Below are 6,000 nucleotides of genomic sequence, written 5' to 3'. Positions count from 1 at the left end.
CATGTTTATATAGATCATTAAACAGTACCTTAATTTTTTATCCTAACTTTGTAACTGCTTTACATTTTGTATTTATAATTTTGTGTGTGTGTTTGATTATCACATAGATCTACTCATATGGTGTGTTAAGGTTTATAGCAGGCATTTAACAACATAACAGCTACAAATGTCATGGTGTGTGTGATAAATCTTCACTCGACTGCCGATGTTGAGAAACGCTCAGTAGAGTGCGAGTGACTCTTCACACTTCACGTTACACATGCACATACAACAAAGCATCAAAAAGTACCACGCTACCATTAGGATAGGAACCAGAGTACCATGTAAATGTCATGGTACAAGCATTCCAGTATCATGCTGCTGGTACTAAACAAAATCTTCCTTTATGACATGACTGCAGCTTCTGAAAAAACCCTCAACCCTTGGGTTTTTGGTCTTCTCCTGGAAGCTTCTTCACTCCTCGTTCTTCATGTGTTAAGCAAATTGAGATATCCTTAAAGATGACCTACACTGATTTCCAGCTCAAGAGCTGGAGAATGGAGAAGTGAGGAAATGAGAAAGCATCAGTTTGAGTAGTCAGAAGCACACTGTCTGTCATGTTTTGTTAAGTCTGGACACTGCATTGAGCAAAGGTTATTTAGTCAAAATGGGCAACGCTTTGATAAATCAAAATTATTTTGATAACTTTTTTGTCATGAGGGCTAAAGTTTCATGCCAATCAAACCAGTGGCTAAAGTTTTTAAAAAGCATGTAAACAATAATCTAATAAACAGACATTTATAGCCTATATATTTAATCAGTTTCTGCGTATAGCACCAGTATATAGAGATCAGCTATGGATTAAATGTATATAAATGCCCACAAATGTTAGATTTGGTTTGGGCAATTTCAGATCCATAAAAATGTTTCTGTGTTATTCAGTGATTTTGTATTCACCGCCATTACTTTGCCCCACTTATGGCCATAAATATGGCGGATGAGTGAAAAAAAGCCACGTGACTGCAGATAAATTGATTGGTCTCTACTATGTTGGACATATACCATGGTATTTCATGAAGTACTTTAGAGAAACCAATGTAAGCACTTTGATATGGTACAAGGCGTTGCATTTTACAGTGATATACCGCTGTACCCCAGTAAAATATTAGCTGATAAATGCTTGTCTGCAGTGTTGGGTAAGTTACTTTCAAAAAGTAATTAATTACAGTTACTAATTACTTCATCAATATTGTATTTAAATTACTTTACTAATTACTCTATCTGAAAAGTAACTTAGTTACTCAATAAGTAACTTAATTATTCAAATCGCTAATTAGGCTACATCTTAAAATCCCTATAAACCTTAATAGAAATTAAACTCTATATTCTTTCAATTCGAGTCAAACATATAATATTTTAGCCTTTTAGCTTTAAAACAACTGTAATACTTAAACATTTTTATGAAAAAAATGTAACCACCTTTGGTTAACAAATAGAAATACTCTGCAAAATATCTGAATAACAAAAAGGCTTAAAAGTTAAACAATACATTTCAGTTTGGCAAGATGTTCAGGAAAAACCCAACTAGTAAAATCTGTACAGGTTTATGTCAAAATAACACGTTAACTGAAAGAATAAATTACAGAAATGATCTTCTCTGCTGAATAATGTCAGATCGCGCTGTTCTTATGAGGTAAATTTCTCATAGCAGGTCTTCTTTCAAAAATGATGAATATTAGATTTTTTTTTTTTTCTTAATATTTTACTTTTTTTTTGTATCTAGGTGAGGGCATATGCGCGCAGGTGACTGCATATAATGAGCTCAGACACGGGAAAGACTGTACCTTGCTTTAGTTTCATACGGATTGCATAATCAGAAACATTAGTTTTTAATTTGAATTCGTTCAAGTGTCAAGTAGACACTTCAAGATTTTTAGATTCTATTGATTTTAGCCTTATATGTATCTGAGTCAGAGCCGGCGCCAGGGCACCTCCATCTGTGATTGCGTGCAGTTTCTGACGCTCGCTAAAGGGTGCAATCGCTTTCTTATGTGCGCTGTTTTACCGGTTTCACTTTCGCTTTCGAAACGATCACGTTCAGCAAGAAGGGGAGAGGATGGAAAGTGGGGGGCACCGTAACTCTGCCGCGAATGCCCCCTCTTGGTGCCGGCCCTGATTTGAGTATTTAAGGTTTCTCTGTGAATCAGGAAAATCTGAAAGTGAACGCACCCGCACGCGGAGGGTTAAAGCCGCCGCATTCAATATCTTTAGACGGTAAATTTAGATTTCAAATTCAATATTGCTTTTAGAACTGTTGAACTTAGTAACGCGTTACACCCAACACTGCTTGTCTGATGGTGGAGAGATCACCATATACTGAACTGAGAAAATTGTTTCCCTGATGATAGACTTTGAGTGTGTTTTCTATCAGCTGTTTAGCCTAAACAGGTTCTTCGGACAGGTCACTCATGCTCTGAATCGTTTGCGGCGGTTGCTGGATATTTACCTACAATCCACTGTGGTAAACCCTGTTGGGGGTAACATGTTACAAGTAACGCAAAAAAAAAAAAAAAATAACTAGTAAAGTAACACAATACTTTTTCATTTAGATGTGAATATCTGAGTTATTCTTTCAAATTCCTCCAGTCACTTTGTTTCCCATGTCTTGACTGACAGCTCTCATGTTGCCATGTTGAGAGAAATCAGGAGTAAGCTCAAAAAAACTGATTCAGTATTCCTCAAAATGAATAAAATCAGTCAAATGCAAACTCAGAATATTATACACACCTGCAAAAATTAAATGTGTTAAATAAGACAAATAAGAAAATATAATTTTTTTAAAGGTTAAATGTGTTCAGAAAAGTTATCATAGTTTTAGTGACACTGACATAAATTATAAACCAAGTGTGAAAAATGTCCAGAGTTTTCATGTTGCTGGATTTTTAACAAAAAATTTAATTTGTACAAAGGGGGGGGGGGGGGGGGGGGGGGGGGGGGCGTTTTACCCTACCTATGAGGCAAAACGCCCTGTTGGGGTAAAATGCCCACCAGTGTGAGCTTCATGGTGAAAACTTCTACATCACTCTCATCAACGTAGTCCATAGTTACAATAAAAATGTATCTTGACTTTATCTTGTGGTTAATTTGGGAAAAACAGTAGAGTTTTACTCCACTCTACCGTATCCTTTATATTTCTTTGCTACTGACCTTCGCTGATTCAGTTCAATGACACATTACCCAGACAGCAGGGTGACACTGATTCAATGTTGAAATTCCATCAGAATCATCATTTTGATTGAGGTTGAAAATTCAATGCTTTTCAGTGTTGAAAAGACAAATATTGGATCAATGTTGAATTTTGGTCAGCATTTCACTGGTGAAAGTTTAGACTGTCAATCCCTCATTCATCAATTAAATATGGTACATTTTCCTGAAATGTAGTGAACACATGCTCATCAAACAATAAACTATACTCATTTTGTTAACTCGTCACCACAAGAAGCACAGTTAAAGAAACAAATAAAACTGTCTGCTGAGTGTGTGGATTAACAAAGAACCGTGACCATTAGATAGAACTCAGATAAACCAGCAGGATATTATTATTATTAGCAAAAGCAGTAGTTGTTATGTTTTAGTAATTAATGTGTTCATTACCCGTTTTTGGCTAGCTAGAGGAGTACATTAATATCAATATCAAGTACATTAATATTCAGCCAGAGACTGATAATGACTAAATGCTCCAATAAATGTCCTTATAATTATTGTGGTCATCCAGTTCATTAACTTAAATTTAAATCAAAATACTTTTAAATTATAATTAAATATTTACATTATAATTATCATTGATATTATTTATATATGCATTGTAATTATTAGATTTAAATCATGTGGAATTTATATTTAATGAATTACCTAAGAATACAGGTTAATAGAGAGAACAGAGAGAATCCAGAGGGTTTTTGTTATGCACCACAATCCGGTTCATTAGCTGGCTGCCAACAGCCAATCAAATCAAAGGGCGGGATAACAGATGAACGGCAGTGGGGGGGTTTAGAGGTAAATCATTAAAGATTACTTAAAAAAACAACTCCACAAAACATAACGCCTAGAAATAATAAAAAATTCCTTGTAATTTAACTTGCTTTCTTTTGAGAGAGTTCCCTTTACATGACGACAGCTGACTTTGATCCTTTACTTAGCAACGAACACAAGGGATTCAGCTCAGAGAAAAGAAGAAGTAGTGATTTAATTTCATGTGTATTTCACTGTTTATCTTCTGTTACAACTTCTGTGTTTTTCTGGACAAGACGAGTCACATGAACGCGCGCCGTCCAGACCTACGAACAGCCAAGGTAAGAATTATCATTAAATATATTCAATTTCGCTTTGTTTTTCCACCAAACCCTACCAGACACAATAGAGAGAGAGAGTAATGTTTGTGTTTGAACACTGTGTGTGACATTTATATATTACTTTTGTTTTACTTTGACACACCTTAAATCATTACCTCACAAAACCAATTACAGCCAATGTTTGATTAACCTAATAGCTCTGTTTTTCCTTCTTCCTTTCCCCTTCTTGTAGGCCCATGTGTTTGCTCACATCAGGTAAGAGTGTATTTCTGCTGATTGTTACCTGTGACAGGTGATGTATACTCTTCATTTTTACTTTGCTTTTTAAATCTAGGTCAGAGGATGGAATCTCCTGGATCAAGGTTAATAATAAAATGCAAGTCGTTGTTAAATGTACAAAATACATGTCTTAATGGCTACCGTCAACTGTCTGGTTACCAACATTCTTCAGAATATCTTATTTTATGTTCAACAGAAGAAAGAAACTCATGCAGATTTGGAACATTTTGACTCTTTGAGTATGAATAATATATATAATTTATAAACAATATAGAATGAGGCAATGCCATTTATATCGATATACAGTAGTTTGATATTACCGGCACATCTTAAAAATAGAGGGCACCTGTGTGGAAAGTGCGGAATACAATTTGTTCCAAACATAAAAAAATGCTTTATATTAAGGGTTTCAAAATAATACGTGTTGGTTTCTGTTTAGTTCCTGTTTTTCCTTATTTGGGGTTTCCGGTTCTAGTTAAGTTCATCATTGTTTATTCTTTTCACCTGTTTATTATTAATCATCTCATTTACTCCTTTGTTTCCTGTTCCTTATAAGCATTCAGTTTCGTTGCAGTTTTGTCCGATCTTAGTTATATTGAAGTGTATATGACCTTATGGAGTTTTTTTTATTAAATATTATCACCATCGAAATCTCCGTTGTCTCCAGCGCCTTCCTGCCTTGACACACTCATAACAGTATGTCTATAGGTGCTTAAAATGTCTATATTAAAATTAAATAGTCTTAAATTTGAATTCACCATGTTTTAGCTTGAATGTAAGCTTAAAAATGTCCAAATACTTAGGACCCACCTTCTTTCAGTTATACACTACTACTAATCAAATGTTTTACAACACTGTGCAGTTTTAACATCCTGTTTGTTTTTATACTTTAGATGCCTAACTAACAACAAGGGCAGAGAACATCTTTGCTGTGACTGTGCAAAAATGGCTCCGTTGTGGTCCTGAACGACTTGTGGGCATTGCCTTGTGGTGGAAAGTTCATCAGAGTTCATCAGACTATCCGTTTAATGAGGAGTAAAGACATCTTTTTTTAATCAGAAAAGCAGCTTCAATCCGTGAAAAGCTTCAAGTCCTAAACAGTAAACTGGTAATGTTTCAGTTTGTAGCACTTGAGTGTTTCTGCCTTGGATGGTGAGTTTTCATTTGTATTTATTTCCATTTTGCAGATGCGGGTTGCATTTGTTAGGCCTATATGTTGTCAGTTTTACAGGCTCTTCTCCTGGCATTTGCTTTATAAATTCAGAATTAACTGTTCCATGTAATTAAGTCACTTTGTCATTCATTTAATCATATTTTGTATGTAAATTATATTTTAAGCTCTTTCTCCCAGTTTCACAAGGCTAGTCCCAGACTAAAATGCATGTTTGAG

The sequence above is a fragment of the Barbus barbus genome, assembly GCF_936440315.1.
Source record: "Barbus barbus genome assembly, chromosome: 20".
NCBI lineage: Eukaryota > Metazoa > Chordata > Actinopteri > Cypriniformes > Cyprinidae > Barbus > Barbus barbus.
Note: the sequence above shows the minus strand (reverse complement) of the source record.